The 23,011-nt window shown below is 38.6% G+C and overlaps 1 long non-coding RNA gene across 2 annotated transcripts in view; it reads left to right on the top strand.

Annotated features, from left to right (window-relative positions):
• The first annotated feature begins 4,158 nt into the window (after positions 1-4,158).
• LOC122815577 overlaps positions 4,159-23,011 on the top strand; it is a 136,636-nt gene continuing 117,783 nt past the window's right edge. For both annotated transcript variants that reach the window (XR_006366969.1, XR_006366970.1), the window contains exon 1: positions 4,159-4,609. This is a non-coding gene — a long non-coding RNA (uncharacterized LOC122815577). The remainder of the gene's footprint in view (positions 4,610-23,011) is intronic.

The raw sequence follows: 23,011 nt of genomic DNA, 5'->3' as shown, positions 1-23,011 counted from the left end.
GAAAATCTTTGGTTCCAGTTTCCACTCGTGTGGGTCCATGAGATTTCTGCTTAGTTCATCTGCCAATGTATTTAGTTTTCCTGGCAGGAATTGAGCCTGTAGATGCACTTGGCAGCTCAAGGCTGTGTTTCACAGAGCCATGGCTAGTCTGCAGAGGGGGTAAGAATGGGTACCCCCCCCTGCTTGTTTATGTACCACATAACAGTGTTGTTGTCCGTCTTTACCATTAATTGTCCTGCACAAATGTGGTCCTTGAAGGCTGTCAGAGCATTCTGTACAGCTAACATTTCTTTTTGATTGATATGCAAGTGCATTTGACATGGGTTCCATTTTCCCTGAATGCACTTCCCTGCCAGGTGAGCCCTCCATGCATGGTCTGATGCATCTGTTGTTAGGGTTTGGGCGGCAGGGGGGTAGATTGAATGGTAGTCCCCTGTTTTGGTGGCAGGCCTCTGCCCACAAAAGGAATTCTAACCATGGGCAAGGTATGATAGAAATCATTGCTTCTAGATCCTGAGAATGTTGACACCATAAGCTTTTTAGATACCATTGTAGTTTCCTCATATGCAATCTTGCATATGGAAATAGGAGAATGCACGAGGCCATGAACCCCAAGGCTTGCAGTATTTGCCTTGCAGATAGCAGGGTGTTTGTGGCCACTAGTTTGAAGTAAGTTGTCAAATGAATTTGTTTCTCTGTCATGAGGAAAGCCATCTGGGAAGTTGTGTTCAAGCTTGCTCCCAGGAATATAGTTTGTTGACAGGGTACCAGATGTGATTTCTTTTCGTTTATGGTGTACCCCAGACAAGTTAACACGTTTTATACAAATGCTAGATGATTTGATTCAGAAGTATGTCCTGGCTTTCTGCCTGAATTAGACAATTGTCCAGGTATGGGTATATTTGAATATTTCTTTGCCTGAAAAATGCAATGAATGGAGCTAGGCACTTTGTGAATACCCTGGGCACAGTAGATAAGCCAAAGAGCAGTGCAGAGAACTGATAGTGCATGCAGCCTGCTTTGAAGTGTAGGTATTTTCTGCAAGATTCCCTGATTGGGATGTGCAGGTAGGCTTCCTTTAAATCCATTGTTGCCAACCAGGCATCTTTGGGAAGCAACTGGGGAAGAGTTAGCATCTTGAATTTTGGAATCACCAAAAAGGTGTTTAGGATAGAGAGGTCCACAAAAAGACACCATGAGATGTCTTTTTCTGGGTACCAGGAAAAGCCTTGAGTAGAAACCTTGTCCCTTTTCCTCTTCTGGTACAGTCTGAATAGCCTTTAATCTTAAGAGAGAGAGTACTTGCTTTTGAGCCACTCCCCACTGATTTGGGGTAGATCTGGCCAACTGTTTGGGGTTGGTAGCATGTGGAAGTGAAATCTGTATCCTTGGGAAACTATGTTTAAAACCCATTTGTCCTGGGTAATGAATTCCTAGTTTTTTGCTTGCAGAGCAATCTTTCCCCGTAAAGGAGCAACCAATTGAGAAGTGCTTGGAAGTTTTAAAGTTAAGTCATTGAGACAGCTTACCATAGGGGGGAGTCTTACTACTCCCTGATTTGGAAGTGGGAGCCCCCCACTGCTTCGTCCTGTGTGTAGCCTGGGACTGAAGCCTGGGTGTTCTGCTGGTTCTGGGTTTGAAATGAGAAGGCCTGGAAGAGGCAGGAAAGGACCAGTTTTTTGAGAGCCAATGCCTACTAAATCTAGGAGGCTGCACTTGTATGAAATCTTTAACAGTTCACATAGATTTAGCTTTTTCCTCCATCTTTTTAAGAACTTCTTCTGCTTTGTCACCAAACAGGTGGTCCTGATTTAAGGAAGCATCCAGCAATTTAGTTTTAACATGATCTAGAAAAGATTGCTCCTTAAGTCAAGCATGCCTTCTAAGTACAGACCCGGTGACAGCAGCCCTGCAAGATGCCTCTAATGAATCAAAACCACATTGCAAAGTATGTTTTCCAACCTGTTCAGCAGAATGTATTAAATTCTGTAAATCCTTATTCTCAGCACAATCAGGAATCAACACAATTTTCTGTTTAAGCAATCCAATAATATGCTGCTGATACTTTAATATATGAAACTGGCAATTTAAGGCCTTGATGGCCAAGGTTGCAGAGGTGTATACCTTCTTACCCCATCTATCCAGGGCCCTGGAATCTCTATCAGAGGTGGTAGGATTTTTGGCAGAAGTAGCCTTAATGCCCTTGGGTCCCTATGAAATGGTCTCAGGGTCTGCAGTAGGATTTTTAAAAAGGAATTTATGAGAATCAGGAACTCTGTAATATCTATTAGGTGCTCTGGGAGCAGGAGGTAAAGAGTCAGGGGCCAAGCTAGATTCCGAAAAGGCATCTTCAACAATACCCAGCACAGGAGGGATAGCTAAAGGCATGTGTTGGGGCAAGAGTAAGAAATCTCTAAGCCTCTTTTTAGAATCAGAGTAATCTTGACTTTCCCAGTGAAAACGTTCCCTAAGAGTATGCAAGGTTTCACCAAAAGAAAAATCCTCTAGGGTGAAGCAGAGGGAATAGAGCCCTCTGCATCAGAATCCTCATAGGTAGATAAGGGTAAATCCTGGTCATTAGAGGAGACAGAAATTTCAGATTCCTGTTCAGAAGAATCATAAGCAAATTCAGTCCTAGGTCTCTTAGAGGGGGAAGATTGGCTTCCCCTGATTAAAGTAATAAGGTATTCAGCCATTCTTATTATTTGTTTCTTAGGCATAGAGGCCTGAACATGCGATCTGGGCATCGGTTTCCTAGGCATGGTTAGAGTTTTAGGCCTAGAAGAAGAAGATGGCATCAGTTTAATATGCAAGTCAGTAGGCCTGAATGCACCCTCAGAAGTAGGTGCCTGCACAGCGGCTCCAGACCCATCCAAGGTAGAGACATCTGCAGGTTCCACAGTTGAAGCATCTTGCAGCATACCGGACTCCGAATGGGTCTCAGTAGAGGCCTTTGAATCTGAAGTAGCGGGTATCAGGGGCTGCGAAAGCGCCTCATTGAATACCGGTGAACTGGTGACTAGCTTAGGAGATGCATCATCGGCAGCTTTGGACCTGGGACGGCCTGTCTCTGTCGTTATCATTGCGTTTTTTCAGTATGTCGGTAGTTGGGTGGCTTACCAAAGACAGATTTGGATAATTGAACTGAGTACCAAAATATTTAGAAGCGACGAATAGTTTGTGGTTTAAATAAGGCACAAAACCGACAGCGAGGTACGTCGTGGTCAGGGCCTAGGTAAGGAATATAGTACGAATGAAAATCTTTATGAGGTATTTGCTTTCCACAAGAAATACAATTATTGACTTTTACTGACATCAGTTTAGAGCAAGAAAAAGTTTCCCCAATGGGGTACTTAGCTTTAGTTGAAGACTTCAGTTCTGAAACTCGAAAACCAAAATTTCAGGAGTCGGCCAACCGGCACTTGCGAACTGCTTCTGCTTTGGGCACCACACGGCAAGAAAGACTGATGCAATGGTGTCGGCTGCATGCTTTATACCCCTGACTACGTGACGTCATGCAAGATTAGACAGCAACTGACGCAAAACCCAAGACTTTAATAATCAGGCCGACTAAGGGCTACTGCAAGCAGATAACCCAAATGTGATGACTGCAACAGTAAAACACAAAGACCATTAGTGACAGGAAAGGTACACTGTAACCCAGGATATCTACGAAAATGAAGATAAAAAGCACATAGAGAACCTAAGGTACAACAAGTCCTGGTAATGCCATGGCATTAATAGCAGCTGCTTAATATTTTTACTTGATTGTACTACTTTTACAATTTACTGCTGCATGCTGGTATCCCATGGTGCACCATTCATGATTTGTGCTTATAGCACACATGGAAAAGATAGAACGGCCTTATGTGAAGATACAGATCTGTAGAGCATTGCTAGACCCAGATTTCATATCCTCCCAGCTATTTAAGCTGGCCGAGCTAAGTGCAAAGCAGCACACCTTACCATTCCCTCACATGATACATTTGCAAAGTTAGGCTGTAAGAAATGACGACAGCAGCAGCTCTGAGAATGACCCCTCTTCTAGGTCACTGTTGCTCAACTTGTTCACCTGACTAGGCCATCTAATAAAATACTGATCTGAGGTTCATATGAAGTTTGTTTATGAATCACATGTTCGCTACCAACATTTGCACAGTAAATTAATGAAAGGCAGTGCTGAGCTGTTAGGGACAGTTATTGAATTCTGTATAACATCTCCAATAATATGGGAGGAGTTACTTTATAGCTTTTCATCCCATTTTGATTCAACATTGTTCGTTTGGGCCAGTTGCCATCCCTAGAACAAACAGGAGTGACAGGAAATGAGACGTACATTGCTTCAGTCCCGTATCTCTAGCATGGTACACTGTTTTCTTTTTCAAAGGAAAATACAACTGGAATGTTTTCTCTCTTTTACACTAACTGTTTATGATCAGAGATGTAAAGAAAATGTCAACTGAATCCGGGAACTCAGTAAACTTCAAAAAATGATGCTAATGAATCGAGCTGAAATGTGTCAGACAGCTGAAGAAATGGAGTGATTAATGAAAGAACTGAAATAGCATGCTCTACATTTATATTCCTGAATGGAAAGACCTGGAAAATGGTAATATATTATTTATCCAGCATCTTTAGTAGTGAGATTTAAAAAAAGTACCTAAGGAAAATGTTAAGTTTTTAAACTACTGCAGTATCTGACATTGTACTTTATTGCTGCTTGTCCTTTTTCCAGCCTTTAGGTTGCAATGTTCCTTCAATGTTTACTATTCAGTCTCCACATAAGCATAGTTCATAAATCATGGGGATCATGGTCTGAATGATGACTGTTTATTTATGTCTACTATAATTTATTATGCCACAACAGTAGCACAGCAAGGTCAAATAAACACTGAACTGTAAAAATTAATGATGTTTATAGAATGCAGGACTGGTCTTTAAATCTACATGAAAGGCAGACTACCTGTAGAGATACGGCTGCACTGAAAAAGAGATCCTACATAGGAAGTGAATTGCTTTACTAACAACACTGAAATACCTTAAATGGGACAATGGAATTAATATCAACTCACAAAGTTCAACTTTCTTTATTAAGATACACTTTTGTATACGTTGTTCTTCTATGTAACGTGTTAACTTTGATTACCATATTGGGAGTATTTCAGTAAGCGGCCATATCAACACCATGCATCACCTACAGACATGGATACACAAAGTGGTCCTGCAAAAAAAAAAAATCATACTACTATGAAATCTAACATTCCCAAACAGCTGCTTGTTTCTATTTTTATTCAGTAGAGGAACAGTTAGTATGTTCAGCTGTTGCTTCAGTGTAACTGAGATATAAAATACGTCATCTGTTACTTATTGTCTGCTTGACTGCATTTGCCTTGTTAGTGAGCAAACCAACCACTGTGTAGCAAAGACTTTAACCTAGCCGATGTAGCTCCTTTCCAAGGGCATTCAGACATAACAGCATTCCTCCTTTTTCACATATTCACTTTAGTTTTGTCAAAAGCAGGCACAGTTATTTAAAGAACATGAAAGACAGACTGTGCTAACTACATTTTGAATCAAAAGCATAGTGGAGAACATAAGCAAGCTAATAGAGAACAAACAAGCTTATCACATTCTTAGTAAGCACAGAAACTGATTGTAAACTCATGACCCATCCTGAGGGTTAGTATAATAAACAACTGCAAAGGGAAGGTAAGTGAGACCAAATCCAAAATATTTCTTCTGGCCACACTAATGAAATTAATTATAATAGCAAAGCAACTTTTCAGTAAATAAAACAAGCTTGGCACTATTTCACACCCTATAGGCAGGGGATAGATTTACTTAGTCTCTACACTGATACTGGATCACACTGAGAACATTTTTATTACTTTTTTATTTATTGGGTATGTAAAATGATCCAATGCAAGCACTTTTGAACCATGAGTCAAGCCACAATGGTGATAATGCTGGTAACAACAATTTGTTGTTAAATAAAGTCATACTGGAGAACTGTAAAAGGGGGAAAAATCTAAATATGGCATGGGTTGACTATAAAAAGCATTTGACATCCCACATTCATGGATAAAAGAGTGCTTAAAAATTTATAAGATACATGCTACACTGATCAACTACATTACAGTGACCATGAAACAGTGGCAGACCACTTTGAAAACAAGCCATGATAAAGGACAAATTATTATCCGAGGGATAAAAATTAAAAAGGGGATATTACTGGGCGACTGTCTTTCACCACTGCTATTCTGCCTTGCCCTTAACCCATTAAGCTCTTTACTTAACAGCTTAGGCCATGACTATAATTTGGCTCCTAGAAAATAACAAAGTGTAAATATTTCTCATCTTCTCTTTGTCAGTGATTCTGTATAGCTCATCAGATGAGGAACTGAAAGCACAACTGCATGTTGTCAATAATATTTCAGATGATATAAGAATGTCATTTGGTGTTGATAAATGTGCAAAAGCAACCTTTAAAGCAGGAAAACTGCAGCACCAGGAAAACATCTGTTTGGGACAAGAATGTGATATAAAAGAACTTGAGTAAGATGAAGTGTATAAATATTTGGGAGTTGATGAACGATCAACAATAAAACATGAACAGATGCATAAACCAATGGAATGATTGACTGGCCCCAAAACATATTGGTAGATTTGATAGGAAAACAAGAAGGATGCTTCATACTCACCAAAGGATTTATAAAAATCGGTGCATACCAAGATCGTATATTCCCCGTTTCGAAGGAGGGATTGATTACATGTATAGATCTGTAATCTTGGACTCCACACATATTTGCTGACCTCACAAGACCCAAACATAGTGAAAGTTTTGAAACAGGAGGAGAATAAATCTAAGATGACTTCTCTGCCTAATCTAGCAGAAGCATATCTGCATCAAAAAGGAATGGAAATCAAACCAGAAGTAGATAAAAGTCAGGTAGCAACTGAATGTGCCAAAAAACAAAAGAAAGAATATAAGGAGAAGGACCAGATAAGAATGTGGAAAATGCATAAATATAATTGCAAGTATAGAAAACTTTTGAAAAAAACTCATGTTGATCAGGAATGAATGGAGAAATGGATAAGGAGAGGTGAATTCAAACCAAGAGATGAAAGATTAACACTGATGGCCCAAGATAGTGGGCTGTGTACAGATTTGTTTACAAACGCCATTGAACATGTAGGAGAAACAGACAAATGTAGGTTTTGTAAAACCGAATTTGAAACAGTTGCACACCTTGTTGCTGGTTGTGACATAATAATGGCAGAAGGACTGCATACCGAAAGGCATAATAATGTAGCAAGATTGTTGCACTGGGGATTGTGCAAACATTAAGGTACTTAAGTGGCTGAAAAACACTGGAAACATGAGCCACAAAGCATCATAATAAATGATAAAGTTTACATCACATGGGATCATCCATTACCAGCAGTTCAAAAGATAGATGCTAGAAAACAGGATATAGTAGTCTATGAAAAGAAGACAAAAGTAGCATTGATCATTAAAATTGCCACACCCAGTGACTACAGTGCCTTGCATACAGAGAGACACAAAGTCATAAAATATCAGGATTTACATGCAGAAATGAGAGCAATGTGGAAGAAAGATACCCAGACAGTTTCAGTAGTAGTAGAAGCAATGTGTCTTATAAAAAATCTACAATTGTATTTAGATATGTTACCAATACATGTAACTCTATAGGAATTGCAGAAGGAGTACGTCTGAACTGGGCACATTGTGGGTGCTGTGAAGAGCACTTCTGCCTGACATCAATGATTGAAACAATACTAATTTCATGAATTTTAATTGTACTTTGACTTAGGAATGGGGTCCATTCCTGTCATGGTATTAGAAACCCAAAAGATTTGGAGAAATTAAAAAAGTGATATCAAATGCAATATGTAGTATATAGGGACTGGGGTCTATGTCAGTTAAACGAATGCTTGAAATGTTGAACGTCATATGGTCGGGACCATATGATCGACATTTCAAGTGTTCGCAGATTGACTTTTAAAGGTGCCATATGGAGCAGAATGGGAGACTTTCCCTCTTCTGCACTGAAGTGCAGTCTCGGAGTTGGTATATTTAAGTAGGGGGGTTGGGGGGTGCAGGGGGCTTGCCCCTCTGCTCGCACTGTTAAGGTATGTTTATCTTTTTTTTTTTTTTTTTTTTTATTAAATATTCGAACTTCCAAATATCGACCATATGGTTTCGAGCATATGGTATTCGACATTTTGGAAGTTTGAATATTTAACATAGACCCATGGACTGAATGGAGAGATGATAAGTCAGCAAACAAAGGAGAGTAGTATTGCTGGAATTGAATTCATCCTCAAGTCTTGGTGAGTACTATGAGGTGGACCCCATTTTTCACAAAATCTCATCAAGAAGACGCTGATATATATAGACTGTATTTTATACAGCATATATCATGGGCAGAAGTAGGTTAAAAAATAAAAAAAGATTGCTGGATGCACAAGACCAAGGATAACAATTGCCCAATCCTAGTAGGCCCACTGGTGCCAGGACTGGAAAAAAATGACAATGTAAAATCCTCAAGACACAGAAATATTCCTACTATGGGACTAGGCCAGGCCCAGGGGGAGGATAGCTCCCCTGTTGTAGACGGAAGTATATGTCCACAAAAATAACAAAAACTGATAGGCCAAAAAAGAGCCATAAAGATGACGGAGAGGACAGCTGATGATAAGAAAGAAATGATGTATTGCTACTGCTATGCAAGAAGACCAGAATTTCCAGACAGAAGATATACAAATAGATTAAGAGAGAAATTAGATGAAAGAAAAATACTTCCACAAGAAAAACTGTCAGAAGCTTCAAATAAAAATTTGTGTTCATTAATACAACAGATTTATGAAAAACATTATATAGACCAAGAGACCTTAGGTTGTTTGGAAAAAGGAGTGACTGAGGAAGTGCAAAGATATAAAGAACAAAAGTGAGAGACTTTTGAAAGGTATAAAAAAGAAATATGGATATGGGAAAGAAACAGAGATCTGAAATAGTCCAATATTTATGCAAGGGAAAGTCAGCGTATAAATATTTGGGATTTGATGAAGGATCAACAATAAAACATGAATAAATGTGAATAAAACTTAGTAAGGAATATTTTAGAAGACTTAAATTAATACTGAAAACACCATTGACATCTAGGAACAAAGTCCAATCTATAAACCAATTTGCTCTTCCTGTCCTAACTTACAGTTTTGGAGTGATTGACTGGCCCCAAAAGGTGCTGGATCGGTTGGAGAGGAAAACAAGAAGGATGCTTCATGCGTATCAAATGATTTATAAAAATCAGTGTGTATACCAAGACTATATGTTCCCTGTTCTGAAGGAGGTATGGGCCTCCTTGAAATTGATTGCATGTTTAGATCTGCCGTCGTGGGACTGCATACATATCTGCTGACCTCACAAGACTCAAATGTTGTGAAAGCTTTGAAACATGAGGATAATAAGTCTAAGATGACTTCCTTAATTAGTTCAGCAGAAGCATATCAGCGTCAAGCAGGAATGGAAATCAACCCAAAAAGTAGATAAAAATTAGGCAGCAACTGAATGTGCTAAAAAAAGAAAGAATATAAGGTGAAGGATCAGATGAGAATGCAAGAAATGTGGAAAATTAATAAATATAGTTGCAAGTATAGAAAACTCTTGGAACAATCTCGTGTTGATCAGGCTGAAATGCAGGAGTGATTAAGGAGAGCTGAATTTAAACCAAAAAACGAAAGCTTAATATTGGTGGCCCAACATAGTGGACTATGTACACATTGGTTTACAAAGTCCATCAAACATGAGAGAGAAACAATTGTAGTGTTGTAAAACAGAATTGGAAACATTTGCACATCTTTTCACTGGTTGTGATGCACTAATGGCAGAAGGACTGTAATCTGAAAGGCATACTAATGTGACAAGACTGTTACACTGGGTATTGTACAAACATTATACTATTGAAGTAGCTGAAAAACACTGGAAACATTAGCCACAAATCATTATATAAAATAATGAAGTTTATATCACATGGGATCATCCATTACTATCAATTCAAAAAATAAATGGGAGAAAACCAGATATAGCGGTCCATGAAAAGAAGACAAAAGTAGCATTGATCATTGAAATGGCTACACCTACTGACTACAGTGTCTTACAAACAGAGAGACACAAAGTCATAAAATACCATGATTTGCAGGTAGAAATGAGGACATTGTGGAAAAAGGATGCCCAGACAGTTTGAATACTAGCAGGAACAACAGGTCTTGCAAAAAGAATTTACAGTCAAACTTAGATATGTTATCAATACAAGTAACTCCATACGATTTGCAGAAGGAATCAGTACTGGGCACATTGCAGATGCTGCAAAGTGCCCTTCTGGCTAACATCAAATATCAAAGACTGAAACTATACTAATTTCATGAACTTCAGTCATACTTTGACTTAAGAAAGGGGTCCATTCCCATCATGGTATATTAGAAATCCAAAAGATTTGGAGAAATTAAAAAAGTGATAACAAATTTAATATATAGTAACCATGTTTATAGACAGCAGGAAAGTAAAGAATCCAGAAAAATCTACAGAGAGATACACAAACTCCACACAAATGATGCATGACCAGAAATCATATTTTGACTCTAGGATTCTGGAACTGTAAAACAGAGCTCTCGACCACAGAGGTACCATGTAACACAGTGATAAATTATGCTGTTATAGTTTTACTTAGAAACAGTCATTTGTTCCTGGTGATTCTTTAATCAGGTTATCAATAAAATAAACGAGCAAACATATAGTAGTAAAATGAGAGTTAGATTATAAAATATTTTACAGAAAAGGAATTAAAAAGAAAACGTAAGCACTTCATTACAAAATGCAACATATGCATCCCTGAAGTGTGCAATCGATAAGATGTGCATATTTCTGTAAAGAAAAGCACTCTTGCTGGACTGAATGTATTATGAGTTACAGATAATAAATGACAGACAAGTGGATCAAACTACAGGTATTATTTTGATAATCTGATACTCTGCTGGTTGACACTGAAGTCAGTTAAAATGCATCACAGCGTCCACTGATTTCTCCAGCTTTCTGACAGTATGATGAATGGACTGTATAATTAGCAGTGGGAGCTGGGTGGCTGGGTCAAAGAGGTGAAGCTCTCATAGAGAAACAATTAGTTTTTTGCTAGAGTTGTGTCATCCAATGTTGCTGTTGTCCAGTTAGATGCTGCCTAACCATGTAATGTAATGTATAACTGGACTGTGTGTCATAAAATGGAAAAACAGAACATACACTTCAACTTTATGACAAGGCCATACATGGACAACAAACACTCACCTTCACTGCAATCCCAATTCATTTTGATGTTTGTAAAATCTTTTGAAATGTTCACACTTTGTATAAATAGATATTTAATGCTGCATACATTTTCCAATATTCTATACCAGGCAATTATTTTTATAGTACATTCATAGCTTTTCATGACACATCCTTGGTTCTAGTCCCTGTCATTGTTTAATTTCCAAAAACGTGTCTTTTCCTACTTGATAAGATTCAGCTCAGCCATACCTAGTCTAAGATGAAGAAGAATGCAGTAGTTTTGTCTTTGAGCAGCATGTCCCATTGACAGTTACTGATATAGCTTCAGATTACTTTTGTTATCACAAGGCATTATTTTTCATTATCCCCATATAGATGTAGTCAGAATACAGTTTTTCATTATGAAAGGAAGATTAAGTGCTATCACAAATTAATATCTTGCTGCTTCTTCTGACATCTAATGCCACTTGAATAGCAGCTATGGCTCTGTGCCTTCCATGTGTAAAAAGCCTTGGTTGCTTTATCTTTCCGCACCTGCTTACAACTGACTTCATAAATTCACTGTCATACAATGGATGCTAGGGCACTGGTTGTTGCAAGAAATCTACTTTGATGAGCTGATCATTTTCAAAGAAACAAAAGTATTCAAGGATTGTCTTAAAAAATGTGGAAGACTTTTCTCTCCTGGTAGCTTTTATTACTGCCACACAGATACCTCATTTGGTCATTAAGGTCATATTTCCCTTTGTTCTAGCATTGATGTACAAATAAATAGTTTTACAGAAAATAAATTTGTTGTCTGATTGTCACAAGTGAGCAAGGGGCTAAATTGGTGCTCCACAGACCCTAGACAGTTAGAAACTAAACACAGATTGGAGACCATACACACATGCTCATACACATACATGCAAATATCAAACACACACACACACGCACACACACATGTGAGAACTCACGCATACACACTTGCAAACACACACACATACTTTCTTGGTCACATACTGCATGCATGTATGTCTTTGGGCAATCGCCTCTGAAAGCACAGGAAAAACATGTAGCATTTGCAGAGATGGCACATCAGCCATGAACTGAGCTGGTGAAGCAAGTGCTATGAGACAGCCATGCTAATGGTTACAGCACTGTATCACCTTTATCATAAAGGTAATTCATTTATTAACCTGAAGGAAAGCAATTTTTCATTGCATTTTAAAATAGTTAAGAGATGACACATGGTGATTTTGGTTGATTTCTTTAACTAGAAAATATTTTTGTGAAAAAGTCATGTTCTGCAACAATTATAAAATTTAATAAGTAAGGCATTAGATGCAAATTTTTATTGACTATTTTCTACCCCTCTGCCTTCAATTATCAAGCTTCCCCTAATGGTCACATATTTATTACCCAATGGTGGTAAATTTCCAGTTGAACTACAGTGAGAGCTGTCCATGGGGGGGGGGGGGGGTGCTGTATTATAGAAAGACATCAGGATTGCATGTGCCTTCTATAGCATTCTGGCTATGATGGCAGCTTTATTGTGAATGACCTAACCTCTTTACCAGATGTTGATATGAGTACTTACCTCAATAAAAGGACTACGTATGCCCTTTTTTATGCACCTGTGTATCACTCCACATGCACCTGACAAAGGTTACCATCAAAGACTTGGGAATTCATGCCCATGTCCTTCTGTAGCAGCTCCCTGCATCCTGACACACCTCTACCCTCAAGTGGAGGCTGTGTCAGAACTGCAGCAATATCACCTGGTTGTCCCCACCGCTCCCTCTCCTAAGTATGGCTGTTCCATCAAACACTTTAAAGAGAATTGGCAGGCAGGTGAACTGAAAATATTTCAAGAGCTATGAAATCTACTTATGCTGGGAAATGATGAAATAGTTCAGTTATGAAGGAATTAAACCATAAGGGAAAGCAAAACAAGAAAGAACAAAAAGGAAAAGAAGAGAGGTAAAGTAGTTCTTACGATAGATGGCTGGCAGATGCACCAGACAGGAAGGGTAGTGGAGCATTTAAGGATACTGAAGAAAAGGAAAAATAGGCAGGGATAAAGGTCACTGATGCGGGAGGGAAAGAGAATTGGAAAAGGAAGTGTTTTTGTTTTTTTGAGCAGACGTGACTGACACCATGATCAGCACATGCCCCTATTGCACATGTAGTATTTAACAGCAGTAAGGCATAGGAAGGGGCAAGAACAAAAGTATTAGATGTTACAAGCATGAAAAGAATACAAATTAGTAAGGAAATGAAGAGGTCATAGAATGAAATGACAGAAGGAAATTTAAGGGGAAACAAAAGGTTGTGAAGGCTACATATGCAGTGTCACTACAAGGAGAGTCTTACAGAAGAGATAAGTGAGTGGGGTACATGATATGGTATGGTGTGCTGTGAAAGCTGAGAAAAAACATCACTGGAGGAAGTTGCTATAATATAAGAGGGTTTACCCTAGTCTGATGCATAGTGGGCAGCTCACTGGTGCAGTGGATAGCATTGTCACCTCACAGGAAGAGGTGTCCCAGTTTGATTTTCAGCTGGGGTCCTTCTGTGTGCAGTCTGCATGTTCTCTTGGGTTTCCTCTGGGTGCTCCTGACACTCATGAAGGCTTATATAACTGAAACCGGTTTGTGAATAAAAGTGATTTCACCAATATTGGAGTGCTGGCCTGCTTTGTTGTTTCTTATTGCTCTGGTTTCCTGCCACATTCCAAGGACAGGCAGTAGGAGAATTGAACACTCTAAATTGGTCATAGAAGTGAATGTGCATGCGAGTGTGTGGTGTGGAAAAACTACTGTGGCAGGACTAGCCACCCAGAGGTGTAAACCTTGGCTGTAGATAATTGTCACCATTGAAGTGACACCCCAACCCCATGTGCAAAAATGGGAAAAAGGGGTTGTGGATGGATGGATGGATGGATGTATGGATGGATGGATGGATGGATACCCTAGTCTGATGCATACATGTCCATAAGGGGTGGTTTAAATCAGAATTGGAGTATAAAGGGAAAGAGGTAATTAAAAAAAAAGGTACAGAAATCTCCAGTTGTATGCTGTAAAGTCAGAATGTCACACTGAAAGAGGGAGTAGTTAAACAAAACAGCAACATCTGTGAAGAGAAAATAAGACCCAGGTGACTCAGGTTTTATTAATGGCTAGAACATGTAATTGTGTTGTTTCAGAGCATGGCTGTGGCCTTTCTTAAGGGTAGAGGTGGGTCCTGGCCAGCTCATAAGTGGGGAACAATGAGGAGATGATTTAGGATTGACCACTCAAGACTGTGATGCAGTCTTTGTCAGATGTGCAAAAGAACATTCATTGTCTGATAGAAGGGCATAGTTAATCCATACTGTGATACAGGTGTCCATATAACCACCCAAGGGGAGGGAATAAGGCTTTCATAAAAATAGCTCTCGTTGGCAGGATGCCAGCAAGAGCACCGCGCTCCCCTATTGTTTGCCTGGGTGATGAACCTTCTGGACAGGAAGATTCTTCACTCCTAGGGAATTAATGAGTTCAAGTCTGAGAGTATGTGGTAGAATTGTCAGCAGGCAAGGGGGGAAACACCTGGAAAAAGATGTTGATTAGATACAGGGTTCTATTTTCTACACCTCTAATTTTTTAATAGAAGCTGTGCAAATATTTTCTGTGTCTTGCTCAAACGTTGTTCTGGACTTACTGAAAAAATGCAAAGTTAAAAAATATATAGTAAAAACAACTGTAATATCAGAAATAAACTACTGTAGCTTAAGTGACATATTTCAAATAAGTACAAAAATGCACACAAAAAACACTGAATCAGCACAAGCAATGTTGTTTATGAACAAGGAACTTAAATTCAAGAAATACATCTACTGAATAGAACAGTGCATATCAAACTATATGTACATGCAATAAATGACAGGCAATATAGCACTTTTTATTTTTTCCATGGGACAATATGTTACATGATTATAGAACTCACAAATGGAAAACAGTCTGTGCTGTCTAAACAACAGGGCACCTGATAAAAATTAATGATAGGGAAGTTAACACACATCAGTGTCATGTAATGCTGACTGGAAAGTTCCATTACAGGATGAGTAACCTTTGACAGAGACAAGCAACCAGAACAGAACCCAGATATGGATAAATGACAACAGCATTGTAAAGTAATGGGTGGACAACTGGATTAATGAGCAAAGTGGACAGATTGCCAGAGCTATTTCCTAAGGGTTCAAATATGTCTATCTTCATATAGTCCAAGAAGGTACTTCTCAAGTCATTCATGCCCACATGGACTATGACTGAGTCATACTGGCACTTAGGTGTAAGTCAACTAAGTGCTTGCATGATCTGATGTGTCCTGGCCCCTGATAGGCAACTAACTGTAATCTACCCCTTATCCAGCCTAGTTTACATTAGAATTGCCAAAGGAAACATTTGTAACCACGCTAATGGACAACAGGAACAGCTTGAAAGCTGTATTGATGAGTGACATGTTATGGAAAAAAGACATCTTGAAATATGTATGTTTTATTTAGTTTCCTGCAGAGCGCTATTCTTGTCAATAGCACTGCAACTAATACATAGAGAAAATGTTGCATTCAATAAAACGAGTAGCTATGATAAAGATGTTAATACATGACAGGTATTGAATATGTTACAGTGGGTTATTGATTCAATTTCACTTGATGGTTAATTATTCAAGGTGTTAAAGTGCATGCAAATATGCATGTGGTACTGGACAACTACTGTGCATGTCAACTGTATAGCAAGTACATCAGCTTTACTCTCAAAGAGGTAATCTATTCGTCTGACCATATTACTGAGCATTTAAATCAATCACCCATAGAGTTTTTTAAACATATATTAAAGGGTTTTTTTCTTTTCTTTAGAAAATAACAGGGAATACAGTTTTAAAATTTTAAAATCAAAGTTCATTACAATTCAGAGTACAGAGAAGCCTGTTTTACAAGCACTGTACTATTAAAAGTCTGCTGCACCTTTTATATATTTATAATGGATTTGGTGACATTCTGTCTTCACCACCAGGTAAGGATTCCTGTTATGTAGCAAAGAAATGTTATTTTGTATTTCATATAAATAATAACTGAAATGTATGATAGTCTATGACAATGAATGTGCTAATATTGTACTTGCATTATAGGAGCAGAATAATGTCTTTAATGAAAGCAATGCATTTTTGCAAAATGTTATATTTTATATGAGATTTGTGGACAAAGTCTTTATGCTAGGGAAAGGTACTTCTTCATTTCCCAGTTAGGGGTCGCCACAGCAGAACTCCAGTCCGCTAATGATTGGCAGTAGATTTTTACAATGCTGAGGTGGCAGCTCAACGACCATCCTTCAACGAAGGCATGCCCATTTCACACATGTCTTTCAAACACCACTCGACCACAGGGAGGACTTGCAGACTCCATACAGAAGGCGCTCCAGCCAAGAATCGAACGGGAGAACCTCTTGCTGTGAGGCGACAATGCTACCGCTGCACCACCGTAGCTTCATGCTAAGGAAAGGTACTGAAGCCTATTTGAATGGGTTTGTGCATTACTTAACAGAAACAGTAGAATATTTGAAATTCAAATGTATGACCTCTAAGAATGTAATACATATCTTAGATATCACGGTGACTAGAACAGATTAGGATATGATGAAAACAAGAGCATATAAAAAGGAAATAAAATGAATTCTTACTTAAAAAGAACAAGTATGCATCCCCTTTTTTATTTGAAATATCCAAAGGGCAGATAATACAACTTGCATGGATAAATACCAATAATTAAATTTTAAATGAGTACTTAGATGAGATGGCCCATAATATTCTAAGTAAAGGCTTTAGTTCAAAGGAAGTTGAAACCCCTAAGAAATATTTTATAAATAATACAGAATGTATAGGAAAGTCTTTTTGAGAACTGTTTCGGTGGGAGAAATCAATTAAAAAAAATCCAAGTTTATGATTGACAGTATCATATAACAGGCACACTAATACATTTAAAGATAGTAAGCAAGAAGTGGCATGCTCTAGGTAATGTAGATACATTATGTGAGTTAATGCCAGAGAGACTTTATTTAGCTATAAGAATAATTGCAACTTGAAACAACATGTATGTTAGAAAGAACAAGTATTTGACAGCGATTTTGCTTTAGGACAAAGGAAGTGTACTCAACTATGAAGGAAATGTGTATATTGTAGGTATATTATAAATGGAAGTGTTTTTTTTTAAACTTCCGATAATTGCAAGATGTTATGGGTTAAATCATTATGTAGATTGTGAGGCATCTAATGTTGTTTACTTAGCAGCTTGAGCAAAATGCTCATTTTATGTAGGTAAAACTAATTGTAAACTACAAGAATATGTTTTCACTTACCTGAAATTAAACGAGGCAATGAAACTAACACCCTATTTAAACATGTTAAAAATGAAAGGACAGGTCATAATTTTGAATTCCTAGGTTTGTTACTTTAAATAGATAAGAAGGGGGTAATATTAAAAAAAAACAGAGAAGATGAAGTATAAATGGATAAGTAGGCTGAGAGCTGATCACACCCCTGGAATGAATACATTGGTTAACATAAAATATATCTTGAAGTCAAAATCAATAAGTAGGTAGTTTTATTGTTTTATGTTTTAGCCAGTGATGGACTGTTTTTAGTACTGTGTGCATAGCCAGCCTTAGGCATAGGCCAACTAGGCAGACTCCTACGGCACTATTCTAGCAGGGGCACTTTTCCAGTAATCTGGATGGTGTATGTACATAAGCACATGGTAAGACAGCGATTCAGGTCGTAGCCTGCTATAGCTCCCCAACCATGTCCCAAGACTCGCACTCCACATTCCTAAGTACCCTGGGGAATATTAGGGTCAAACCTAACACTCTCTTACTAGGCAAATTCAACTACCCCTCCATTAACTTGGTAAACTACTCATGTAGCAATACACTTGCCCAATGTTTCCTGGAGTTCTTTAATTCCAATGCCCTGGACCAGCTTGTTCTTACCGCCACTAGAGGTAACAACATCCTTGACCTGGTCATTATTAATATGTGCGACCATTGCTCTACACTAATAGTCAACTCCTTCCTGGTTAGATCTGACCACAAACTAACCGCCTTGGAAATCTACACCCCCCCCCCCCACGCAAAGGTAATCACCATGAAACCTTCTCCAACGCTAATTTTGGGCTACTAAAAACAGTGGTGGCTAACTTCACAGCACCCATGCAAATGGAGAATAGTTGCATGACCACAGAATCATACACCAATGCACTGTACAAACACGTACACAAATGCATGGATCTCGCCATACCCAATAGAGCCAAGATGCTCTCTTCCAAAAAAAGGAAGCCAATCTGGTGGTCCCCTGCCATAAACAAACTCTACAACAGAAGGAGGAAACTGATGCAGAATACGCTGAATTCCCAAGACTAGAAAAACTCCCTTATCAGCCTCAACAAAAAGTTGAGATCCCTCATCAAATCCTCTAAAGCTAGCTATGAAAACAGAATTGTAGCAGATAGTAAAGACAACCACAAGTCCTTCTATAGTTATGTAAAGAATCTCCACAGCAATACCCAGATTTGCTCTGAGCTACTGCACAATGGTACCTCCTATACCAAGCCAACAGATATTGCCAGTATACTGGCCAACAGATTCAGTGCCAACTTTACCCCTCTGCCCCCCCCCCAAAGGACCAATCATAATACCAGTAGATTGCCAGGCACCCAGTATTATTGTTGCACAGGTTAAAACAGGACTGTCCAAGGCCAAGAGTACAGTTTCTATGGGACTTGACAATATCCCTGTTTGTGTTCTACATGAACTACAGAGTGATCTGTCACCTCACCTGTTTGCCCTGTTCAATCACAGCCTCACCTCAGGCTTTGTCCTTACTGAATGGCACACTGCTACAGCCATCCCTCTCCACAAAGGAAAAGTGACTACAAACCCTGAGGACTATTGCCCCATTAGCCTGATGAGTCTGATATGCAAAGCTATGGAAAGCATCATCATGGACCTAATAAACAACGATATAGGGAATCTCCAAACACTGGATCCTACAAAGTTTGGTTTTGTGAAGGGTACATCATGCCTGCTCAACTTGGTCGACTTCTTTGAGTCAGTCACCAGAGCTGTGGATGAAGGCAAGGTGGTTCATACAGCCTACCTTGATCTGGCCAAGGCTTTTGATACCATTCCCCACTCAGGAATCATAGAAAAACTCACTAAGCTTGGCATCAACCCCTATATCACTAGGTGAGTTGCAAACTGGCTCACAGATACAACCCACAGTGTACAAGTAGCTTACTCCAAGTCAGACTGCTGACTAATCATGAGTGGAGTCCCACAGGGTTTGGTCCTGGGTTCTCTTCTGTTTGGTATCTACTTCTCTGAAGTCCATGCCAGCACGAAGGGACTCTGGCTGACAAAGTTCGCAGATGATAGCAAGTTGGGAGCTATTATTAACTCCCCAAGTGATGTTGACATCCTACAGAATGGCCTCACTGAGGCCAACGACTGGTATCAGAACCATGGCCTTAAGCTCAATGCTAAAAAATGTGTCATCATCCCCTTTGGGAAAAACCCAGTTCCCATGAATTACCACATTGATGGTAGTCCACTGAACACAGAAGGCATTATAGGAGATCTGGGAACACAGGTTGACAGCAACCTCTCTTTTGATCAGCACATTGCCACTGTGGTCAGAAAGTCCTTCTATGTGGCACATCTCATTACTAAGGGTTTTGCATCCAGGAAGAAAGAGGTCATTGTTTCCCTCTACTCTTCCCTCACTAGGCCAATCATCGAGTACAATGCCCCATTTGGCATGTACCTCACTAGACACCTGCAACAACTAGAGAGGCCACAAAAGTACCTCACAAAGAGGATTCTAGGCCATAAACACTTTTCCTATATGGACAGACTCAAAAAAACTCCAACTAGTCTCTGTCTCATATCGCCTACTTAGAGATAATTTCTGCTTGACTTACAAAGCCATGTCTGACCCAGCTCTGTTAGAAATGCTACATCTAAAGAAATCCCAATCCCTCCTCACCACACACTCTAGAGACCTCAACCTCATTACCACCATTAACAGAACATGCTGGAGGGACAGGTTTATAACCCAGAGACTGCCCATGCTATGGAACAGACTTCCCATACATGTCAAGCAGAGCACCTTGATGACCCTCTTCAAGAGAAATCTTAATGAGTGGATGGGAAACAGAAAATTCACCCGCGGGATAACTCCAGTGGCTCTACTCGACAGAGGCACTGGGAACTAAGGTCAGGTGGCATTATGCCAGGGTAATCCTATGGCTAGGGTTGAAAAGGCCCCAGAGGCATTAGCCTAGTACACACCTATGAACCTATGAACATCAGGATATGGGCACCAGGTGGTATGGGGGAGTGCTTTGGAGCCCTTTTGCCTAGGGCTCCAGATGACCAAAGGCCGGCCCTGGCTGTGTGATATCTTATGCAAAAATATATATGTTTCTTTATGCAGAATTTGACAAAGCAGTTTCTGTGAAAGCTTGATTTATTCTTTGTAGCTTATGTGGTTCATAATGAAAGTGTTTCACGGTATCTTGACCCAGTTTTTCTTGATCTATGACAAAGAACAGGTGGCCAATCAGAACCCACCATAAGATTATTCACTGAGTTTCTTGAGTAAATGCATCACCAGATTAAACTGCCCAATTACTGATGTTGAAAGAAGCAAACAAAGAGGTAAAACTCAACAATTTATAGTGTAAAATACCTGCACATCGATTCTTTTGCTACATGTTTAAATCTAAACAATAAACTAGCATTAATGTCATACATGTATTTGTATTCTTTGAAATACAAGTAAAAAATATCAAAAAATTGTAAAAAATAAAATGGTGACTGCAAGAATTATGTTCTTGGATTTTAAACAATTTGACTCTTTAACAGTTATAATGTTATCCATACCGGTTTATGATAGAATGGGGCTTATACTTGTGTGCTGTGTGAAGGACTGCTCGCTGTTGAGATCATATCTAAATTAATCTTTTTTTTTGTGAACAATATCAAAATACTGTGCTGCAAAAATGGCACTAGACACTCTCCTTTCACGGTTATGCAGCCTGCATTGACAGACAATATATTATCCAGTAATGCAACACAGTAAAACTTGTTTTAATTGATTTTCAACATTCTGTGTTATTAATGTTAACTTTGCTGTCAGTGAGCGGGGACACAATAATTCGAAAAGCTTATTTTTCAGATGAAGGTAGGAATGGGAAAGGCATGGGAAAAACAAAGATCAAGTTGTTGTTAGCACATGGGTTATTTCATTTTCTTTTTATTGTTCTATTGCCCTATGTTGCAATTTCCACCATGACATCATTGTACAGGATTATTGTTATTCAAGCAGCATATGACCTGTATGTAGTAGGGAGAGGGGAGAGACAACAGATCTCAGTGTGTTACTGTCATTCCATTTATAATTTGAAATTGCAATCTCATATTCTATAGATTTTTATTGTCTTTTTCTATAAATATTTACTTTTGTAGTTAATGTGCAACTTTAAAGTGGTTTAGGGAACTTATCATTTAAATACAGCAGTAAGAAATGATGACACATATATCTATGTGTGTTTTGCACAAATGATAATGATAGTAGTGTGAAAAGCAGAACCTATACCCATACAGCACCTGCAAATGGTCAGTTGTGATCAGTGCACAACTGTGTTAAACAAATGTAAGGCAAAAATAAAATAAAAAGGATTACTTATAATTTGCTGAATTCTATTACCATATAATAGAAGGACTACTAAATATTTCCATCTGACCCTGCTTTTCCATAATTTTGCTTTATAATTCTAAGAAAATCAATAGCTTCAGTGCTAAACATGCATAGCTGGGCTCCTAAAGAATTCACAGTCAGTATACCCTGAGATGCTGTTTTTGTTCTATTATGACACAATCCCTGCTGAATGCTAATGCTGAAAGCGGCAAAAAAGCTATAAAGCAGAAAAATGCATAATCTAAAATCTAATTAGAACATAAATTCACTATGGGGTGTTGTGAAAACATTGCATACTTTAGGTATTAGCTGGTATTAGTTCTGCTACCAAATGTTTCTATGCAGATGATCATTCGCTATGCATTTTCAAGTGCAAGCCTGAATTAAATTAACCAATTTGGCACTGAAATAGGAAACTAAATATCTTTTATCAAGGCAGGATCAAATTGCATAAATGGCTCCAACAAATCCAACTCCACGACAACCAGCTCTAATAGAACTTAATGCAGAAACACAAAACAGAATAATATCAATGGCTAAAACAAAGTTGAGATGACTACTATTTACACAGTTCATGGCTTTAGTGTATTCAGTAATTGCATAATATGTTCAATTTCACATATGGAAACATAGAAATTATGCATTTTGTGACCTTAAATTTTCAATTTGATCTTCTGGATACTCAGTTTAATTCTAATAAAGTGATCAAGGCAGAGAAATGAGTTGCACTGGGGGTGAATTTCAACAAAGATTCATATACATGTACTCCTTGTTGTAACACTTTCAAATTCATAGACAGCTCTACCGCAGTGCTTTTACATAAAGATGTGCAGTACTGTGATGGGTTATCTCTATGGCTGTGCACAGAAACATAGCTGGTTCAGCCAGCGC

This window comes from Protopterus annectens, chromosome 11.part0, assembly GCF_019279795.1.
Source record: "Protopterus annectens isolate FY-2018-M chromosome 11.part0, PAN1.0, whole genome shotgun sequence".
NCBI lineage: Eukaryota > Metazoa > Chordata > Ceratodontiformes > Protopteridae > Protopterus > Protopterus annectens.
The sequence above is the reverse complement of the archived record's forward strand: the minus strand, read 5'-3'. Positions and strand labels throughout refer to the sequence as shown.